The following is a 24,081-nucleotide window of genomic DNA, read 5'->3' as shown; positions in this document are numbered from 1 at the left end:
AGAGACGAGAATGTTGACTCCATGATCAGAAGGCTTGATTTATTATTTTATGATATATATATATATATTACATTATAACTATACTAAAAAGAAAAGAAAGAAAAAGTTCCTCAGAAGGCTAAGCTAGGAATAGAAAAGAAAAGAATGAAAACAAAAGGCAGCTCTCTTGGACTCTGTCCGAGATAGCTCTGTCTTGTTGGCCATTAATTATAAACATCCAAGGGGGCCAATCACAGGTGGATTGGCCTGTCCTGTTGCATTCCAGGACAGCAGCAGATAACCATTGTTTACATTTGTTGCTGAAACTTCTCAGCTTCAGCAGGAAAATCCTAAAGAAAAGATTTTCACAAAAAGATGTCTGCGACAATTGTGTAGTTCTTATGTCTGTTCTATTTGTTGTGGAAGTACTAAGTTTTCATCACTTGGAGTTATCCGATCATGCTTTCTTAATATTCACTACTCTCTGCCAGCCCCCATCCCACTCTTCTGCTCACAGAACTATTTTCACAACTTAGTTCACAATAGTGTGGATGATTTCAGGAGAGGAAGAATAGTACAACAGACTTTACTCTCCAGTACGGATATTTGCTATGCAAAGTTCAGAGAATCAGAAAATTAGTGTTAAAAGTGGTTGAGATATTTCTCTGTAGATAGCAATGGAGCAATTGTATTAAGTGTCATAGTTTCTGTTATCGCTTTTCTGAAGATGACAGCACTATAAAATGCTGCCAACATTTGTATGGTACCATAAATGTATCTAACAACTGGCCTTCATCTTCCCTTATACCAAGAAATGAATTAAGTATGTTTACAGTTGGCAGCAATCCATTTCAGTTCTGGGATATAGCACTGGAATTGTGCTTCTCCCCATCCTTTTCTCTGATGCCCTTTTATGTGCATGATGACATTTGCACTTTTGTGCAATGCAAAAGTTTATAGCCCCTTTCTATATGAAAGAAAATTGTAAGCCTTTGTCTTTTGACAGTAGAAGAGAATTACTGATCATTTAAATATGCACTTTGTCCAAATAACTGATTCATATGAGTATTCATAATGTCTTTTGTTAGTTTCAGCGAAAAAGAAGAACAACATGAAAAATACAGAGACTCACACTTTAAAAAATATTATTAAGATATATGTTTCAGAGTAAAAGCAAATATCCATCATTGTTCCTCCTTTCCAAGTTTTCCTGTAGTAATTCAAGCCAAAAAGAAACTAAACAACGTAGTAGTAGAAAAATGCCTGAGATTTTTACATTGTTTTTCTTGTACGTTTAGTGTTGCACCATTGATCTTGTATTGGCTCAAATAATGAAAATCAGTTTCATGAGGTACTTATTCTACAACAACTTAATTACTCTGCAAAAATTATGCTACAATTTTCATCAAATATAGTGCATTTACTGTAAAAAAAATTGGGATGGAATTATGGTTGATTCAAATGTTTGCCATGTGAGGCATGACACATATGGAGAGACAGGTATAATTTGTGGCAAGAGAGCAGGTAAAGGTCCATTGAAGATTGTGCCTCACTCTCTGGACCAGTCTGGATTGCTTTTGCTTTACAGAAAGAGAGGGCGAACAGGATATGCTCCATTTAAAGGTAGAAAGCAGTAATTTGTTGACAGAGACATGAAGGATTAACTAGAATTAGCAATAAGCTTAGGCTGACCACTAACATGCTTCATCACCCTCGATGAGGCAATTAGAGGTGGGTCAGGGTCAGCTGCTGCTGCTCTGTAGAATAGGATGGTTTGTGATGTTCTTGTATTGCCATGTTCTAGCTCCGTTTTCCCCCTTAGGTATTTATACATTTCATTGCATCAGTGTTCTTTTCTCTTGAATCCTGAGCTGCCTCATAGCTCTTTTCTTCTCTATTTTACCTCTGCAGCTTTACCTTTCACGTCTCACTTGACTATAGGCAAAGTAGTTTGTCACAGCTCCTTCCTGTAAATGAATGGGTTTCTTAAAAGTCCTAGCCAATGTTATGCCCAAGTCAAAACAAATATGGAGTCAAAGAAAAATGAACCCCTCCAGAGAGAAATAGAGATCTATTTTTGGATTTCAGGGACTGATCTACAGCTCAAACCTGAAGTGATCTTCATTCTATTAAGTCAATAGGAGTGTTACTGTTGAACTAATGAGGCCAAAAATTTCCTCTTAAGTCTCTAGGTGCTCATTCCTGAGACTTTTCAGCAATTACTCTGCTTAACTGCATTTTAAATTAATAATAGTGGTTTTATTTGGATACACATGTAATGCTGCTTGTTGACAGATGATGTGCATATGTGTTTTTTTTTAAGATGTACATTTTGTAACTCATTTAACCAATAGAAAGGTGACTTTTTTTCCCCCAAGAGCTAACCTAATTTTTAGAGGCAGGATTCCACAAACATTTTAGATTCTTGAAGAGTCAGAGAAAAGTAACATGGACACAAATTTAGGTTACAGTAGAAAAGAGTTGATATACTTATAAACAGGTTTGCATTTGAGCTGCCCAGGGTGAAACTTCTGTTCTGAATGTTTCCCTTCTTGATTTCCAGAGTACCATAACAGGTGCAGTGGCAAGGTTGCCAAATGGATTGATATTTTCCTTGTCTTTCATTTTCAACTCTACACATCTCATCCATTGTGTGTTTCTACAATATTTGTTAGCATACTCTTCCCTCTCAACTTTGAACCAGTACCAGGAACTGAAAGCAGTGGCTGAAGAAGAGACATGATTGGGAAATGAACCACTGAGATTGTAGGAGTATACAAAACTCTTAAGTCTCTCATCTAGCCATGACCTGCTTGTCACAGAATGTCAGTGTAATATCCTTCCTGCTAATGTGTTGACTCTAATCTGTCTGCATGGGGAAAAAAAAATATTAAAACTGCTGTAAGCTCTGCTTTTGGAATCTATCCAGAAATATTTTTCCTTAAGTTTGTAAGAAACAGCTGCCAGGACTCCATGAGTCCCTAAATGTCCTCCTCATAAACATTGCATTAATAATGTGCTTGGTCAGCAGTTTTACAGAGAACTGATCCAAGGATATACAGAGAGTAAACCAGGATATGAGTGACAAGGCTAGACTTCCTGCCAAAAAAAGAAAAAAGAAAAAAAAAGTCTTTGTTTCATGCTTCATTTTCAGAGCTAGTTCAGCTGATTGGTCGTGAAAGTGGAGTATATGCTCTTGGTATCTGCAGTATCACCTGTCTTTCCTCTTAATCTATTGAGAAGTTTGTTTGCAAGTCTAGAGCTTTTCCTCTCTGTCATAAACTTGTGACTGGGCAAGACCACCCCCTAAACTTACATCTCAGATGCATATTTCTGAGAAGTTTATAAAGTCATATCAACTTTTAAAATTAAATAAAAGTTATACCAGCATCCATTGTATCTGAATTTTCGTTCATATAAAAATGGTTAAGTGAATGCAGGAAGAAGAGAAACAGACAGAAAGTGAAAAAACTATAAAGCAAATGCTATGGACTGAATTGCCTGACCTAAACTAGATCAAATTTCACGTCTGTTTTGCAACAAAATAAATTGTGTATTAGTAGCTTTTGCAAAAAATTGAGCACCATTGGATGACAAAACTTTAAAGAGAGCTAAAATCTATTTACTAGTGGCATATGTGATTCAGTAGGTGGTGCTCTTCCCTCTACAGATCATTTATGAATCAAACATTGAGGCTGCGATAGACTGATGCCTCATACACCTTGACCCCAGACATCTGTGTTTTTTTAGTTATTCAATAGACCATGTCACAACAATAATGACAGTAAGGATTAAGAGCATGTTTCAGATGAAGCTTGTTTTTTTCTATGTGTGCATATCTTTCCTTTTGTCTTGCTCCTTCCCCTCAAGTGTAAACATGAACTGGGGCCTGGATATTCTCTTAGTCCTGTGCCCTAAAGCATCTCTGACTCAAGTGACCATGTTGACTTGTTTCTGTCTCATTTGCCTAGTAGGTTTCGTAATCATAATTAGTCATATCTCTTGTATTTTCTTTTTTTTTCACTGGAGGATCAGCCCTTCTGTTGCTAACAAATATCCCTTCCTTGTCTCATTGCCCTTAAAGCCCCCCTCCCACCACCACCACCAAAAAAAAAAAAAAAAAAGACAAAAAGCCAAAAACTCTCATAATTCTCTCAGGTATGGATAACAAACTGAGTCTCATGGGTTTTCAAGTACTCACTTTTCATTTATACCTTCCTTGCAATGTTTTGCTAATAATAGTCTCTCCAGCATGTTGTTCAGAACCCAAGAAAGCAGGACACTGATGGGTGTCCTGATGGTTTCTCAGGTCTTTTCATTAATGCATTGAAAGGAATCCTAGATTTAATTCTGGATGCTTGTCAATTCTAACAAATATTCATTCCACCACTCCTTTCTCAGGCACCTCAACTACTTTTTTACACCTTTGTTTCATGTAGTTGGGGAAGAGACCTCAGAAGATGATTGTGGAAAGCTGCTCATGGGAAATCTGTACATTCTTATTGACACTCCTTTGAGTGCTATCACAAAGCAGCCACTCAGCTGTTCTCAGCATCTGGAATCTAAAAGGAATGATCTTTTACTTCCAATTTATAATGTAGAGGTGCCAAATAGGCACCATTGAATTGTTACGTCTTCTTTGACCTTACTAAGCTATGTATCAACACATAATATTTACTCAAGTTTTTCTGAGTCAACTTTAAATACAAACACATGGCACTATTTGGTGTGTTAGTAATGTTCTGTTCTCGTCTTTTTCACTTGTGCTTCAGGGGCTCAGCCACGAGGGGTGACCAAGGTCTCACAGGCTTCTCTGTCGCTGTAATACAAACTTGTACACGTGAAACCATATTTCTGTAGGTGTGTGAACATAAGCTTATATGGACATAATTTTTACAGGAACACTAAATGTTTTTTTCTGTGAGGCATAGAGTCTAGCTTAAAGTCTTACATAAATGATGCACAATGAATTTAGGCTGCTAAAGTGCTTTGATGTTAAATGATTCCTGTATATGTACAGCAGTCGTCATAAAAATGTCAACTCCTGACAGAAAATCATTATAGATTCAATTTTTGTTTTGAAGCAACATTCTTCTGGATTGTTGGCATTCATATATCTGTTGACAGTTTTTGATTTTTAATAATTATTGCATGTTTCTTCTTTTTATCCTAAGTTCTTTTGTTTTGACTATAACTATGGCATTATCATGTTTCCATTAATTTTTCTTTTGAGACTGACTGTCTAAAAACAAGGTAAAAGGTAAGTAGATCTTGAAGACTGTTCTAAGCTTTTGTTTTGTATGATATGTGTTACTAATAATTCCCTACAGTAAAATAATCTATGAACTTTATTATGATTGACTGATGTTTCAGAAAGAAAGCAAAACAGCTGTATATTATTTCTAATTGAAATTACCAAGCTTCTTAGCACTATGCAAGTGAGTCTTTGAAACAGAAACTATTCGATTTAGATTATATGGATTATAATTAAATCATTTTACATTTTCAGGAGCAATTGCCATCTTAGTAAGACCTTTTCACAGAACAGTAATGCCATATGTCTTTGCTTCTATATAGGTGTATACTTTTGAAATATTTAAATCAATCAAAGTTTAATCTTAAAATAGATAAATACAACAGCACTTTCTCTATGGAAATTTTAGTAGTAATGCAATGCAATTCCTGTTCTTGAGATAAAGGAAAGATATTTTTCTTCAAATTATTTTTGTCCACAATTTTAAAGAGTGATACCAGATCGTTTGCTTAACTGAATGGTGTGTTGACTTTAGCACAGTTGCAGCAATTACTTGACTGAATTTCTTTTGTGATCTTATTTAAGAAACATAGGATTTATTTTTATTTGCAAGATGACTGCTAATTTAGGATCCTAGAATCTGAGGTACATCACTTCAGCACATTTTGTCTTTCCACTTTCCACAGATTCTAAGTGCCCTTAATTTCTTTGAAAGTCAGTTTGAAATGCAGGTGCTTATCAACCCTTCAAAAGAGGCCATATATGACTCAAAGCTGCAGGCATTGTCATGTAAAGTTAAGAAATCTTTTGCCTTTAACAATAGTTTCTTCCAAGTGGGTGGTGATGAGAACGAGCTAGTAGTATATCTACTGACACTGTTTCTGCACTGCCGATGAGGAGAAAATTTAATTCTCCAAGGCTGTCAATCCAGCATGAAATTCAGATATTTTTAAAATTATTATTTTAGCTCTGTGAGTCATTCTGTGATACATAAGGATAGGTGCAATAAATAGATAATAGGTCAGATCTAGCCAAAGTGTTTCAGTGTGACACTGAAGATGCACTTGTTATGATTTTTTGTCTTTGTGTCATTTTGCAGCAGTATTTCTAGATATGTGAAATCAATGATTCAAGTTTAGGTAATTAGACTTTAAATTCTGCTCATTATCTTCATAATAAGAAAAAAAAAAATCCCACAAAGAAAATATAGCAAGAGTGTGTGGTTGTCATTTCAGACACAGATTCATGTCTCAGTCTGAGTCAGTTCCACTTATCATATCTGATCTCTAAAAACAAGTCCTGCAACAGAACTGATAACACATAATGCTGTATGAAAACAGAAGTACTCATGTAGATCTAAAATTCTCCATAATTCTAGTAGCAGTTTGTTTGCTGCACAAACAAGAATTTTGATTATCATTGATTTAGCCTTAATGAATACAGATGTATTTAGTCATGCAGTTATTTTGCATTTAGATATCTAGCCATAATATTTGACTCAGTGATATTGTCAGCATTGATGCTGAGAATTTAAAATGCTAAACACTGATGAGTGTTCTCCGTAGTATGTAGAAAAGTTTGTTATAAGTTGTTGTTTGTTTTTTTCCTCAGCGGAATATGTTAAAGAGTAATAATGGAGAATAAACTATATTAAGTACTTTTCTCTTACTGTTTAGCACATTGCTTCTTTTTCTTGTCATCAGAAAATTGTACCTCACAAACCTTCTTCATGTTGCAAATCTTGTAGAAGTTCTCCACCTCTTTTTTAACTTTCAAAGTTTGTGCATTGCATATCAGAATACAGCAATGTATGATACCTATAGATGAGTTAAAATCTCAGCATACACAATCTGACATAGTTAGATTTTAGAGCTGGATTCCTCTACAAATTTAGGAGATTATTTTAGAATAAGAATTATGAAATCCATTGACTGTACCAATCAGTTTAATATTTATCTTCCTTTACTATGTTGATCATAATTTAAGCTTCCTCTTGATATAGTATTTCTATCATTTTTTTGTAACTTTTCACAATATACCTATGACAACTTGCTATTAATTAGATGTTTAAAACCATATAGAGCTGCCACACTTTGTCCCACTGTAGGTGTCAGGCATCAATATCAAAAAACTAATTCCAAACTGTTCCTATCATATCTCTGAGCTGATTCAGTAGGAGAGTGAATTTAAAATACAAAATTGGTTTGACTTTCACTTCACTCTGTAGAGAATTCTTTTTAAGGGCAGGCACACAGTCATTTCAGAAATTCTGAGAGCAAGAGGAGAGGACTTGTGATTTAAAGTTAACACAGTAAAAGGTCATCAAAAGAATGAGCATGTTTCTGCTAGTGAAGAGGTCTATGAGTTACCTATCAGAGAAAGGTATCTGATATTGCTATTGTGTCATGAATATGTCCTCCAGAAACTAAGTAGAAGCATCTAATGGGAACAAATATTTTAACCAGTCCTAAGGAAATGGAACCAATTCATGGTTTAGCTCTTACACATGTGTTTACAACATATTCTTACTTTATGGTGATCTCTATACTCTAATTTCCTGCAACCTGTGAGTCATTCTGAGAGAAAAATGGATGAGAAAAGCTGGCACCCTTTATTTTCCCTAGTTCTGCTATCTTTAGGAGGAAAAACAAATATGCAATTACATTTTGTTATTGGAATTTCAAGAATTGTATCTATAAATTGTGTTAGTTTTCCCCAAACAGGGTTATAAATTATAAACAACAGATCTGATCCTGTTTTTTTATCTTTAACTTCTGTACTGGCAAAGAGAGATTTTTCTTATTACTGTTGGCTTTTTATTGTCAAATAACTGGAGATGGTGGTCTTATAATGCAAGTTTCCAGGGACTGTTGTTGCAGTATTTGTTGAGGCAGTGAGAAAACTTTAATTTAGCTCTCCTTGACACAGCAGGACTTTTAGACACCTCAGCCTGTTTCATTCCTTGGAGGTCTGCAGACTCTGCCATCCTCTCATTCTAGTTCACATTCTTATTTTCCTTTAGTCTTCTATCACATGAAAAGTCTTAAGACACTTCATCACCTCTTTTTTGCCCATGGCAATAAATACATTCAGAAAGTGAATATACTGTATTTTTGAGTAATCTGCTTCAGACAACTCTTTTCAATGTGGTATTTAACCAAGATTCAGGCCCTATATAGGTGAAGAAATCAAGGCATAAGAAATAGAGGGGTTTGACAGTGTTGCTATGCTTTGGTGTTAAATCTCATTAATGTTTAAAAGTGAGTTATTTCTCATTCAGATTAATATAAGTGTTTTCATTTAACCTGGAGTTTTTTTTCTCCAAACAAAGTTTTTATATTCTCTTCCCAATTATGTAAATCAAAAGTTTTTTCTCCTTTGGGTGTTGGATTCAGACAGGAGTAGGTATTTAGTTTTGAAAAATCAATAAGATTAATTCCTGACATGGAATATAAAATAATTCCATGGGAGGAAGGGAAATAGGACCTTTATTTCTATCTGTATGTTGTCTCTGAGAAGTTATTAATATGGCCTTCATAATTTCATCTGAGGAGAAATATTTAGTGAGATAAATCAGTAAGTCATTGAATGTTGATACCATGGCTTGTCTATATCTAGTGCTCACCAAGTTTTGACTGCAGATCTAAAAAGGTTTCTACCTCCAGTCTGTTTTTCCTCCTCAACCCATTTGTTGTTCTGGAGAATGCTAATCTTGGTGTCTTTTTTACTTTGTATTGGCGTTTCTCATATAGTTCAGCTGCTTTACTACTATTTTGAAACATTTTTAGGAAAAAATAGGAGAAAAAAAAGCCTCAATAAACAAATTCTAGCAAGAATTTGTTTCAGTGTTCAACTTTCACTGTTTGTGGTGTAATCAGTAAAAGAAAATGTCTGGAATATTGCAACACCTACTCAATGTGCGTGCATATCATTGTATCCACCCATAACAAATCCGTCAGAAATGCCAGGGTGATGAGGAATGATTAATGGTAGGAGCTACTGAAGTAAACAGCCATACAAGTAGGAATAATTGTAGGACTCAGTTTTGCATGGATTTCTGGCTGGTTTTGAGACCTTTTATATTTTATATATGCCTAAAGTACCACCATTGTTTTTCTTCTGAAAGGTAAGTGTCATAAAGATTTTTGATTTCCAAAGCCAATACTGTATTTTAAGGGTAATCGTGGGCATCATAATAGAATAAACTAAGTGGCTCACTGACTAATTTTCAAACTGAAGAAATGCGTAGTTTTGGAAATTACTTATGGTGAATAAGTATGTGAATAGGGTCAAGATGATTCCTGTGTGAGAATACAGCTGATGAGAGCCTAAATCAATTAAAACTGATTTTGTTGTTGTAATACACCTTACTGACACTGAGTTTCTCTTCTACAAGACCACCAGATCATGTACTTCCTTTCTTAAAATCAATTCAGGTTGTCTTAAAAAACAAAATTCCCTGAATTTTGTTGACTGTAAATTTGAAAGGACAGTTGTCCCCACTTCTCAGAGTGTAAATGAACAAACCAGAAAATGCACCATCTTAATGTTCAGAAGTCTTCTTCTGGTTTTATTAAGAAATGCATTAGGGTATGCACATTTGATTTTATGACATTGCCCTTTATACTAAAAGTTCTCTGTATCTTTCTAATTTTAACAAGCCAATACATTTATAGACTGTAATTGTATCTTCTCTTAACCTTCATTTTTCTAAAGTGAATGAGCTAAGCATTTTCAAGTTCCTCTTATAAGATTGGATTCTGTTCTTTTGATGATGATCCTGTTATCTTCTACAGCTTGAATTAATATTCCTTGCAAATGCATTGTGATCTACTGAAGTCCAGATTAGGTTTTGTACAGTTGCATTAAAAGTGGAACAAGACCAACTGATTCATTATGGTCTTAGTTGTCCAGTAATTTCTAGTAGCATTAAACTATTCACCTTAGTCCTTCCAGATACAGTTTATAAGATTGCACTATTTACTGTAAATCCTTTTTACTGAGTAAGTGAAGGACCTTGGATATACCAGTAACTGTCATCCAATTTCTTTTCTCCATTTTCAGATGCTTGAATAAACACAGATAAAAAAATCCGAGCTTATAAGCATGAATAAACCCCAGGTGTTTTTTGTTTAAAATATTTGTCTAATATGGATGGATAATATACTTTCTGTCAAACTAGGTTGCTTTGTATTACATTTCACATATACCTGTGTCTTGGATTACTTTTATCTCATGATTTTTTTCTGAAAATTCCCAGATCTGCAGTTCTTGGAAACATTTCTCCCTCTGCTTTTGAGTAACTTTAATATTTATTCCTCTATAATTGCATAGAATCATATATTTGTATGTATATATATATACACATATGTGTATATATGTCTATATGTTTTTATATATATGCACATATATGTGTGTGTATATAGGTATGTCTGTGCTAGTAAATTATATAATAATCTTTGACCTTCCCTCTTTCACTCTTTATTTGCCTGAGACTTTGGCTTGTGCTCATTCAAATCAGAAATTAAAGCAATTATCACAAAAGAAAATTATGGTTTTCCATGTGAATCTACTTAAATTCCTAAAAAGTCTGAATGAAGAGGATAGAATAATCTTATTTCTTGGCATCATATGATCATGCTGGATATCTAGACTGCACAGCCCAGCCACTTCAATGCCAAATATCTCTGATACCTCTGCCTGATTAATGGACTCTATGCAAAGAAACAACGTATAGTTAAGTTTTTTATCCCTCCATGTGACTATTTTGTTTTCCACTGTTGTGAACACATCTCCATGTTTGTTTTTTCAATAGTGCAGTGATTTAATGATCAAGTCACTGCATTATTGATTGTTATGGATTTGAAAAAATAAAAAAAAATTGTCTGCTTTTATTATCTTTCAAAATTGTTATGTTTTAATAAAGTTCATAAAATTTATAATGTCCTACCAAGGTTACCTTTCAGGTTAATTAAAGTTTACTTCAGTTGGAAAAACGTAATCTTTGTCTCTTTTTCCATCTAGTCTCTGAATGGGTATGTAATTTCTTGATTAGCATCTTTGCATCCGCCTCAGATAGTGATTTGTTTTTCTTTTGTTTTCCTTCTTCTGCAATATATGCATTTAGAGAAGTCATGTGCAACTGGTGTATCAGCAGTTCTACAATACTCATGGGACCTTACAATATTTGCAACTGTAAATTGGGACTACAAGTCCACTGTAGATTTGCTGACTTCTCCTGAATTAAGAGTTAAAGAGGGGTGAGCAATATTAATTATTACGATAAGGTGTTTTAAAATTTTAAAAAGTAGAAATACTTTGCTGATGAGTGGAATATTTTCATATTATCTGTGGACAGGAGGGCAAAGAAACTGTTGTGATCAGAAGTGTCATATGATCCTTGATCTGTGGCCATCTGGACATGTATGTGACTAATGGGAGATGATCATATAAAGCAGCAAACAGAGATGATAGATTATTTTTATCATGTCTTTCTTTTTATCTCTCTATGTACTTAGTTGCAGAGGTTGAACTTCACTGAGATTGTCAACAAAGCAATTATTCCACTCATTGGTCAATGTGTGTTCATTTTCCGCTGATTGCTGCAGGGATCGATGCAGTGTGTGCTGATCTTTTCTCAGGTTCATTTTTCCAAGGGCAGTTATGTGTAATCCTCATAGTGTGGTTTAACCCCAGCCAGCAGCCAAGTACCACGGTGCTGCTCACAGCCTCCCTCACCCTGCACCCTGCACTGGGGTGGGCAGAGAATCCCAAGAGCGACGGTGCTTCCGGGTTGGCATAAAGGCAGTTTGATATATAAAGCAAAAATCATGCATGCAAGTAAACCAAGACAAGGAATTCAATCACCCCTTCCCGGGGTTCCATTTGCATAAAGCTTACTGGGGAAGACAAATGCTATCACTCTGATCATGTTCCCAGCCAGCCCCTTCCTTCCACCCTAATGTACTGAGCATGATGCCATATGGTGTGGAATGTCCCCTTGATCAGCTGGGGACAGCTGTCCTGAGTCCCCTCCCAGCTTCTTGTATACAGTTCCTCACTGGTGGTGTGGGGTAAGGAGCAGAAAAGCCCTTGACTCTATGCAACCACTGCTAAGCAGTAAAAAAACGGTCCCTGTGTTGTCAAAACCTTCCAGCACAAAACCAAATCCAACCCCATAGGGATATTATGAAAAGAAATAACTCTATCCCAGCCAAAACCAGCACACCTCAGTTCATCTGTTCCATAATAATAGGTCATAACTTATGATTAATAGTTTGGAAGCTGTTGAAATAATAATTCACACATAGGGAAAATCATGCTCAAGGAGTGATAGAAACTTTCCTCTCTCCCTTATGAAATTATTGTGGTAGATGCTATGGTTTGTGTGATATTTTTTTTTTAATTTTTATTGTGCTGATACCTTTTATTTTATCTTTTTAATTTATTAAAGAAGGGCATATATGTGTTTTCACACACTTAGAGGGGAAGTTCTATTCATAGATGGATCTGGGCAGAGATGGAAGGAATTGCAAATCAGTGGGTTCTCTGGAAAAAAGCCAAACTTTTGTCTTCCATTTACTTTAGTATGTACCTACAGGCATGCCTTATTGCTGAAATAAATAAATACTATTAAAAAAAAAACAATTTGGCTCTTTCACCAAAAGTGCTTGCTGTTATTTTATGATGTGAAAAATGTCTTTTAATTGAAATTAATCTCTGGAGTGTAAAATGACTTAGGGCAGTATTTGCAAGAAGTGACTTTATATAGCATTCTGTACTACATATAATGAAATAAATCAAATTATACTGAACATAAACAGAACCCCATGGCAACTCTCAGCATAATGCTGCCTGTGAAACGATTCTAAGGAAGATAAGATATATGGGCTTTATCCAGTTACAAACCTCTGTTTGGATCAAAGGCTTTTGAGAAAATTGAGATATAGACTGATATTTGTTTGAGCTATGCTATTTCTAGTACATATGGATTAGTTTTACTAGAAAATATCAAGAACTAAATCTGTAAACCTACAAAGGACAATAAGAAATATATATTTCTGTAGCAGTTTAAGTTTTAGGTTTTCAGGCGTTTTTCTGTTTGCTTGCTTGCTTGTTTCATTTTTCATTTCAGTCATATTTAAGTAATGATGGCATGGTTTATTTTGACTTTCTCAGGGATAAGAACCTGTCTTACATTCATAAATTGCAGTTTGTGTATCAGCTTGTCTTCAATTCTGAGCACACTGTAAGGAAGGGATAATAAATCATCCTTTTATGAGGCTCAAATTCTGTTTCCAAGGTATTTGTAAAATACAATACCAAATCCATAAACTCAGGCTAATCTAATTGTATGATGTTCCCTATTTATATAGCAATTATGTATATCCATGTATTTATGAGACTCAGTCCTTTTTTGACCTTAATTAGGTATGAAGTAAAGTTTTTAGATGTTTGTGAATTCTAGAAGTTTACAAATAAATTCTGTGATATATATTTTTCAAAAAAAAAATTCATTGCTGATGAATAAACATGAAGCTTTTTTTCAATGTAAACATAAACATTTTTTTGTTTTGCAACCTTTACTTTTATGAGTAAAGCTAAATACTGTTCTGTCTTGATAAATTGAATCATTGAAATTTGCCAATCATGGTGTGAAAAATAGTTGCAGTATCTGCATACGTAAATACTAATTATGATATGATTATTCCCTGTGTCCAGAAGTTTGTTCTCCTCTTTGTGGGAAGGAAATTCTATATTGACTTTCTCACTGAATAGCATCTTTCACACAGTATATGAAGATGACTTAAGTCCAGATATAATTTGTTCTGAAACCCTGTAATGACTCATAGCTTCAGTTCTTTCTGTGTAAGCCCCAGTGTAGACATTCATGTTCCAGAATGTGTCATATCTTGATTTAGTTTAAGCCAGCTAAAAATGACTTAAATCAATATAATGCAGTGTTAAAGTTAGGAATGTTTACACAGAGGCTTAAAATATCAGTAATGTTTACACTGAAATTTCATGCAAACTGTATACATAGGCCGACATTTGAAAGCTGTACAACCAGTAAAAGCTTCCACTGCACTATCCCATTTCCCAGTCTACCACAAACCTAGCTTGCACCTCAAGCTGTTCCTGTTACATTTAGGAGTTGAGGGGACACATTTGAACATGATGTGAAAAGACTTTCCTCTCAGGAAACCTTTTGTGCCTGGGAGAGGGCACTCTGAATCAGCTGGTGATGCTCCTTCACGGTTTTTTTAACTGCGCAGCTTCCTTTGCAAGGATGAGGGGGAGGCCCTCCTCCTGTTTTCTTTTGAACACAAATGCTCCTGGGCTGTGATTGAATATCCCCTTAATTAAGTATAGCTGTTTCACTCTGGCTTGAAGCATATCTAATCTTCCATACCTGTGTGAGATGGGTATTTGCTTGCCATGTGCTTTGTGTAGCATTAATTCTGCATGGGTGTTACTGACTCCATTCAAAGCCGGACACTAGGGAATGGGTTGAAAAAGGTGGTTCATGGCAGTGAAAACTATTTTCTTTTTTGTTGCTCACACTTTTTGTTTGTTAGGAATGGAGAAATAGAGAAGATTTTATAGAGGAGGGAAATTATCATTGGGAATGGAGAAATACCCTGTGAAAAGAAATCAGGCAGTTTAAAGCAATGACAGAATAAGAAAATAGCTTTGTAAAAAGTGCCTAAAGCGTGGCTTATCCCCCATGCAGTGGTAAAGAAATGGTTTATCAACATGTCTTTAATTCATTTTACATGCATGGAAACTATATCTCCAAAAGCTCTATATTGGTTCATGCATGCAAGGAATTTTTCTGTGTGATACATGAATGTTGTTCAAGAAAGAAAACAGTAACCTTTTTTTAAATCATTATGGTTGAGTTCTGAATCAACTTACTTCACTGTATCCCAGAAGTCTTTCTTAGAATTAGAGTATCAAACACATTTTAATTTATTTTCCCTAGGTGATAATTAAGAGAAATAGATGTGCACATTTTATGTCACATTGAGACCATTCCAAAAAATTGTATGATCTATTGTGTTAGTAGGAACAATTGAGTCACTTCCATAAAATCCCAAGTATAAATCTAACCAAGACTTCTACAATGTGGTATATTGACTTAATCTATTTGGAAGTCAGATTCTTTTCAGCACGGAACCATCATGAAACAAGAAAATAGTACCCCATTCAGGTACTGAAAATTTGCATCCTTTAGGAAATTCTGGATGTCTAGATGAGCCTGCAGAATGCTTTTTTTTTCATAGCATTATGCAATGGGAAGGAGAATCCAAATAATTCAGTCTTAGCCATCACTCATCAGGGAACAGTAATAACATGAATTTTTCAAATTTTCACATTTACAATGTGAAATAATTTGACCTTGCTGTTTCTGTGAGGGACAAGAAAAATGGTGAAAGTAAGGCTTTATTTAAATACAATATGATGAGAGATGAGAGAATTTGTCCTTTCATGAGCATGTAATCTTTGCTGTGGAAACAGAGAAATCACATCAGACTGAGAAAGAGTATTTTTAAAAGAGAAAATGGAATGTAGTGATATTAGTACATGGGCAAACTACAAGAAAGCAAAACAAATTCAGAATTTGAAATTAAAGAGTCAAAAATTAATTTCAAGTTTTGAGGCAGTAACAGGTTGCTGAACTATAGCAGAATGTTTTAATAACAAAACACTGTGCTACTAGTAGATAAAAGGGTCAGTCTTTTCTTCAGGGGCCATTGTATGGTAGGAACATCATTAGGAAATAGTATTGTGTGTTAGAGGCAGGATGAGAAACAAATCAATGCTTACTTGAGCACATCCTCAAAACATTGCATGCATTTGAAACCTGGGATTGGATCCTCTTCACAGATCCCTTCCAACTTCAAAGATTTTCAGCGATTCCCAAACACAGAATGAAAATTGTTCAGTAATGAATGATAATGTGTAATTGTATTTAAACTCTAGTCAGTTCCTCAGTGGCAATTACAATACTTGTTTAACAATAGGATTATTGATTAGTGCTGTTATTACTTTTGTTATGAAAACACAACATCTGTATGAGTTTGTTATCATTGTTATACACATTTTATAAATAGTTCTGTCTATTGTTTACACATACAAATATAAAGTATACAATGAATTACTATTGTCATTTTATAGGTGGAAAACATAGGACAAAAGATTAAATCCTTCTGCTCAGTGCTTTTCTAAGCATAATGCCCATTTCCACCCTTGGTGACCCATTTGAAATATTTGGGTGAATTAGAAACAGAGCTTCTTCAGTCAGAGTCACTGTCACCAGTTCCTGTTCCAACATTCCTTTGCCTGAAGTCTGAGAGCAGAAGAGGAACTGACTGATGGTAGTTACCAGCATACACACAGGGCATATGAGAGTGTGAGCTCTCTGTGCTTGTTGAAACACTTCAGATAACTGCTGGTAAAGCTGGATTAATATTCAGTACTAATTGATTCTGTGGTGTATTAAAAAACACAAAACAGATTAAGAAATTTTTAATGAAGAATTACCTTAACAGTTTACTATGAGGTGGTTGTAACATCTGTAATTATAGAATAATCTTCACTGCCACAAATAAGAAAAGTATGTGATCTAGTTTGCAGACTGGAATGTCATCTGACCCCTTCATCTACTGTTGCCAAAGGTAGTTTGTGTCATCCTTGGCAAGAATAAACTACTAATGGCAGGCAAAATATTTTAGGTTAATTTAAAATCTAGTAATTTGTAATAATAATTTTTAAGATGATATGTACCTTCTGTTTTTTGACAGAGTGGTTCTCATAATTTTATTGGTACAATTAGGCCAAATTCTCATCTTCATCCAGCACAGGAGAAAAATCTCTTTCTACAAAGAAATTTTCAAATGATCCTGCTGATTAAGTTTCAGAATAGCTGTGACTTTTAGTTTTCCCTTATATAATAGTAAATTAAGCTGTGGTATAATCTGTGACTGTCAATGTGTCTGATGGGTTTTTCTCTCGTGTCTATTTTTGTCCCCTGATTATTCTCATTTATTATGGAAGATGAATAATATATCAGTGGTGTAGGTGTATATATAAAGCATTTATTTTCTGCTTTGAAGAATGACTTTTTTTTATTTTTATATTTTATTTCCTATATGTTGTATTATAATATTTTTGTATAGGATTCAGTGTTTCTATTTCTATTTTTATATTTCATAAATATGAAGAATGTATTTTTAACATCTATGCCCAAATAGAAATTCTTTCTGATGATAAGAAACTACTACGCCCCTCCAGTTAAGTTTTAAATGATGATTTTGCTGTTCTAGGTACCAAAGCTAATCTATCTTATATACATAGAAAGCAGTCAGCAGAGACAATTTACAGTTAATTAATAAACCCACTGGATCACAATAAGCTAATAAAGGCAAGTGATAATGTGTCTTTGGGATAGAAAAATGACTCTTAGGAGAAAACAAGATAGAACATTTATTTTAAATTCACACTGCATATTAACTAGATACCTCCATTTTAGTAATTCAGAAGTATTATCAATGTAGCTGATATGATACATAGGAGAAACTGCAAATATTACAATATCTCAAATTAAGGAATGTTACTGCATTTTTGTTTCTGAGTTTTCCCTCACACATTGCCTCTGAACACAGAAGAAATGAGCCTTCTAGTATTCAAGTGATTTCATATTTTCTGTGGAAGAATTTGATGTTTGTCATGAACTTGTCAAATATGATCTGTTGATTAATTAGAGACCACTCTGTTTACCATTAGATTTTTTTTTGCTTCAAAGGAGAAATTACATTTCCAGGTATTTGAATAGCTACATTGTGCAAAATTAGCATAGTACACACCTGCCTTAGAATTTTGTTTTCCTCAGTAGAGTAAGTGCTACTATAAAGTAGTAGTTCCTATAGCTACTATATAGTAGCTCCAGACTAACAAAATATATATATATATATATATATATATATGTAACCATTAATGACTGTCACACATATATAAAACTGCAGTGGAATCAGTATGATGAAAAGCTTGTCCTAGGGGATAAAAAAAAAAATACTGTTCAGATCTGCTGCTAGTAGGGAAGATTTATGTATGTCGTGGTGATGATACCAGACATTTAAGTCCTGTCAGGAATTAGCTCTACTGTCAGAGAGAGTTTGTGCACAAAGAATTTCCAAGTTCCCAGGTGCTCCCTAGCATTGTATATTTGGCCTTGAATGTAGAGCTCCTGCCAAGTGCTATTTATTTTATTGTGGGTTGGAAAACCCAACCCACAATGAAATAAATAGCTGCATTTCAATGTATGCAGCTCAGAAAAGGATAATGATTTTTCTTTGTCTTTGAGTTCTGGTGTGAATTGGCAAATATTAGTCTGGTAAATGGGCTAATGCCTGTAGTATAGACTACCCACTTTGTGGTGTCTCAAGAACAGGTTCCAAATTATTATTAAAATTATTGTTGATTAAGAGAAGCAGAACAGAATATAACTCCAAGTCAAAACCAGATGAATTCTCTTTAATTTTCTTTGTTTATAGATTGCATGTTTAAAGTGGTCTGCCTAAAAAATTTCAACTGTTTGCACTTTATAGGTGTTTTTATTTCATAATTATTAACAAGATTTTTATGTTCATTCTAAAGCACATGATAATCTCATGCTCTGTCAGTATGAGACACACCATAACATGAAATGCTTTTTTTCCCCCTCAACATGCACAGGTTGCCAGAAAAAAAAGGAATGTGCAATGGAGATTGTTAATACGATCATATCCTAAGACACCTGTTGGGAAAATAAACACACATCACTTTGACATGAAGGACAATTAACAGTGCCATTTATTACTGAGGACAGGTAAACTGAAAATGACTTGCCTTCCATTCTTTTGTTCATTAATACTGTGTGTCTATTTAGGCCTGCTATTACTTTCTTCCCAAACTTTGTTCTTGCCTGTTCATTTATAACTTTTCATATATTCACAAAAGGTTTTATAAGAAAAAAATTGTATAAATGGGTGATTGGTTTTCAGTGTTTACAACAGATCTCAAAATGACTTTTAAGTTTGAAACTGTAGGTTCTGCACTGATAGCAGATGCAAATTATAGGGAATGAATTTATTGTGACTCATCTGTGTCAGTCTTGTAGTCGTTTGTTTGTGCTTAATGTATAAAGTAGAGCTAAGCATTAATCAGCAACAGTCAGAGAAGTCTGCGTGCATTCCAAGGGATTTGGGGTGCAATAAGCATGGAACTTTTTATTAGAACATTAGTGTGTGCTGATGGGAGCACAGTCCTGTGTTTTGTATTTGTACAGAGGAATACCAAATCATGAGAGAAATTTAGAGTACAGAACATTTTTCAACCTGATTTTTTGTTTTGTTGCCTTTTTTGTGCAGTCATGATTGTGAAAAGGGAATTCTGATGGCTAACAGCACTGGAATGGAAATTTTACATTTTCCTTTTTCATATAGCTAAATAGATTTTGAAACCTTTTCTAGGTTAATAATCAGTTTTGATTTTTCTTTTTTCCTTGTAAAAGCACTTTTTGAGACTTTATCCTACATGCTATTAAGTAAGAATTATTTTGTGTTTTGAGTTCGATAACCCTCCAGATCCTAAAAAAAGCTTCCAAGTTAAAAAAGCCAATCCTAAAAAAAATTAGAAATAATGATACTAAAAGAATATCAGGATTTTTTTCAATTATCTTTCTTTCCCCTCAAAGAAGGATAATCTCTATAAATCAAAGAATAATATGTTTTTTTTTTCTAAAGAATGATTTGTTTTCTTTTTAATATTTCCAAATAGAAAATGTATATGTATAGGAAACCATTTTACTGAAGGGCAGTTTTTAGTATGCTTTATGGTAGAATGTTACTCTTTTTTTCTAATATTGCTACTAGAAATTACTGGGCAGTGATGGCTGTCATGTTTTGGAGACTGCTGAGAGGTGTTTTGAGAAAGTTTTTGGTGTGTTGGTGCAATAAATTGGAGAACTTGTAATGAGGGTGATGAGCTAAATTAGAATTAATTTTCATTTGTTGGTATTTATTTAAAGGCAAAAAAAAGATAGAAATTAAATTTTCAAAATAAATGTGAAAGCATCATGGAAGTAGACTTGTCTGAATTGATATTTAGTCCTTTGTTCTCTTCCCTGTAGGAAAAAAAGATTTAAAACTAATGTGCTACTGTAGGTATTTGTTCTATTACGGCCACTTGTCTGTGAGAATTCCTATCTCAAATCTGTACACCACCTGCAGGGTGGAATTCTGCTCATTTATTTTTGTATGTCTTAGAGCTTCAGATTTTTGTTGTTTGGTGGGTATTGTTGGTTGGTTGGTTGGTTGGTTTTGGTTTTCCTGTTTCAGTGTTTTTTGGTCACTATATTAAATTACTCAAATCATATGTTTGGGTATAGATAGTATCACTTTCAGGCTTATATTTACAGAAATATTTTTTAAAATACATTCTGGGATTGCTTTTTTGCACTTCAGAAGAGAACTGTTGTCTGTGGATTAAAATTAACATTCTACAAATCTCTGCTTGAAATGTATAGGTTTTTATAATGTTGAGGAAGCACAAATGGCATATATGGTGTTTATATTATCTAATTACCCATACTGTTATCTTCTGAATAAAACTAGCACTTGTATTGGGGTTGCGCTGCGAGGTTTTGGTAGATGGAGGGTTACAGGGGTGGTTTCTGTGGGCAGCTGCCAGAGCCTCCCACTGTGTCTGAGGGAGCTGATGCCATTGGGCTCCAGGATGGACCCACCACTGAGCCTTCAGCCATGGTGGTAGCGCCTCTGAGATAACAGTTTTAAAAAAGGGATTAAAAAATCCACCTGCAAAACAGGCAGCAGCAGTGACAAGAGAGAATATATGAAGGAAAGAGCTCATCAGACACTGAGGTCAGTGAAGAATGAGAAGGAGGAGGTGCTCCAGGCACCAGAGCAGAGATTTCCCTGCAGTGGAGCAGATCCACCTGTCCAGCTGAGGAGGGGAGTCCCTCCTGTGCCTTCAGGGACAGCTGGTATCCAGCCAGGGTCAACCCACTGCAGCTTGCCATGATAATGCAGGGATTTATTACAGCAGTAATCTATTTATTTTCCCTTTCCATCTGATATAGTAGGTGTGCAGGTTCTCCAGGATCAACAAAACTTACTATCTAATTGAACATAAATTGTACAAGCCTATAGCATTTAAAATACAGTGCACTAAATACACTTGTTATGATATGGCAGTTTTTTTGTGGGTGGCTTGGCTTTAAATACTGTCTGTGTTTAAACATATTTTATTGTGATGGAAGCAGAAATTGGAATTTATGACAGATTTTAATGCAAAAAAAAAAGCAGGTAGATTATATGTACTTTAGCAACAATTCCTTTATAAAAGTCTCAGCAGAAAGCAACTTTATCTTCTTCAGCTGGTGTAACTTGAGGAATTGCAAGGTGATAAACTTGAAAATTTTCCTATCTTTTGAACAGCAGTGAGCTTATGTAAAACTAATCTGCTTTCTGAATAACTTGGCCCATCTGCAATTTATTTACAACAGAACGAATGTTTTGAAATAGGTCTCAGAAAGCCCTTAGGTTGAGCTATACCTTCTATCACTTAGGAGATAAATAGAAGTGCCTTAGTAATTCTGTTATTATGGGTCAAATTCCAGAAATCATTCTCAAAGTCTTAGACAACTAACCTTTTTTGAGGGAAGATAAAGCAAACATTCCAAATAATGGCCATTATAAACCATCAAAGGATGACATATAAATAGCATTTATTTTCAAAATTTCATACTCATGTTGGGTGATGAATTGGATCCACTGAACCTTTGTCCTCTCGCAGTTTGTCATCTGCACCTGCAAAATTTCCTTGGAGCTTTTCCCCAGGAAAAGGGTGAGAACCAATGCACTGTCAGAAAAGCAGACACAATGCTTGAAGGTTCTGCAGGCTTCATGTACAAAACAGCAATTGCAAATAATGGGTCAGTACTTTGCAGCTTTGTGACTTTGTAATCCAGATTGTACAGTCCTCAAAATCCTCTGATATGAAGTGTGAAAAATGTTGTCAATATTTAGGCTTTAATGTGCTCCAAAGGATCAGCTTGACCATGAATGTACTATGCTTAAAGACTGATGCTTGAAAAATCTGAAACGGTAGCCTTGCAATCATAAATTCATATATCCTTAACTTCTTGGAAAATCGTCCTTCCTGCATAAGATTTTCTAACTGACTAAATTTCAAAGCAACAGCTATTTTAGTAACAGCTTCTATTAGGTGAGAAGTGTTAAAAACTTCAGTATTAGTAGTTATTGCTACTCTTGAGCTTCTCATACTTTGAAGCAGGAAGAAACTAATTACTGTGTGACCAAAGGGGGAGGGCAAAAATAGCAGAAGTACAGAAGTCCAAATGTCAAACACTAAAAGCTAAAGCAAATATATTTTAAAATATTTGAAACACTTTTGTGTCACCTTATGTGATATTCAAGAGGAATGTTATTCCAGTTCTTATCCCAGAATGTGAAGAACTGGCTGAAAGTGCTCAGTTAGTCCTCAAGGAACTGACCTGCCATCAGCAGGTGAAGGTATTGTGGGAGATAGTATAAATTCTTGCAGCCACTAGATGATGACACCTGCTTCTTACTGCTCATCTGCAGAAAGGTGAATCTGCTTTCTACTCAGGAGCTGGCTCACGGCTTCTGCTGGCACATTTCACTGATGTGATTGTGGGATTATGTTCTTTTGAACTTTCACTTAACATTCGAGATCAGTAAAACTTTATCCTGGTCCTCAAAACATCCTATATTTGTGGTTAAAACTTTTCCCATGGGTTTTCTTCCTTTTCAGAGACATCATTTGCCACTGAATCCATGTCCCTCAATATGGTTTAAAAATCTCTAGAAAACTTGGACTGTATTTGAATTATAATGAAATGTGAAAGCGGGGAATTCTGAAATGTTCCAGGGTATTTGAATTTTTAACTTCATATAATTTTAAATTAAAAATTGAGCTATAATAGTTGTATTTAAAAGACAACAGAAATGCCTCTCAATTTGTAAACGTATGTTGGATTATAGGATGTCCTGTAAATACTAAAATTAATTATTTGGGAAGAAAATAATTAGAGCAATGGAAATATTATAAACATTAGTATTTTACATCCATATTATTTTCTTTATATTGTATTTTTAATGTAGTCCCAGAGGACATTTTCACAAGTGAAAACTGGAGCAGAATTCCAGTTGAAATACACAAGATTCATGTTTTGCATTTCCCACAGTGTCTAAAATATTCAGGGTAAATCTGTAGGGATTGTGTGTTCCCTAAGGCATATGAGGTTTGTGGCCAGCTCTGCTTCTGATTGAAGGTGTGGACTGCATTGCCTGGATTATACTGTGCACTACACTGCCCACATTGTGACAATAGCTTTGGGACTCAAATGACCATTCCTCTTCACTCTTCCTGTTGCCATCCCAGGTAGTTTTTACGTGAAGCTATGTCATTATGTTGCTGGTCAAACATTGTACTTAGTATCTCCTACAGTCTAAATTCCCTGTGGAAGGACATGACACTGTTGTTATGGAAGACTCCTCTCAAGTTTCCTTTTGCCAGGAAATAAATAGCACTGTTTAGGAAAATGATCAGTACAGCAAAAGCTACTGAATGTACTAGGTTTAGAACTTTTACAGTTCTTAATAATACCTCATTTCTTTAATTCACAACTCCCTCACCACAGTTCAAGAAAAACAAACCAAACCAGTGAAAATATAGCCATGCGTTTCAACCCAGATATGATAACAGGCACCATCTTGGAATGTAGCACAATTGAGTAGCAA

The 24,081-nt window shown here is 34.7% G+C and overlaps 1 protein-coding gene across 4 annotated transcripts in view; it reads left to right on the top strand.

Moving 5' to 3' along the window:
• LRRC4C (leucine rich repeat containing 4C) overlaps window positions 1-24,081 on the top strand; it is a 483,508-nt gene that overhangs the window by 259,918 nt on the left and 199,509 nt on the right. The window contains exon 1 of one of the 4 annotated variants that reach the window (XM_066551188.1): window positions 18,991-19,103. The exons of the other annotated variants lie outside the window; for them this stretch is intronic. The gene's annotated coding sequence lies outside the window, so the exon portion shown is untranslated. Of the gene's footprint in view, window positions 1-18,990; window positions 19,104-24,081 lie in introns of those variants that run through there. 4 annotated transcript variants of the gene reach the window in all.

Source organism: Molothrus aeneus, chromosome 6 (genome assembly GCF_037042795.1).
Source record: "Molothrus aeneus isolate 106 chromosome 6, BPBGC_Maene_1.0, whole genome shotgun sequence".
NCBI classification, from domain to species: domain Eukaryota; kingdom Metazoa; phylum Chordata; class Aves; order Passeriformes; family Icteridae; genus Molothrus; species Molothrus aeneus.
This window is presented reverse-complemented; position numbering and strand designations above follow the sequence as displayed.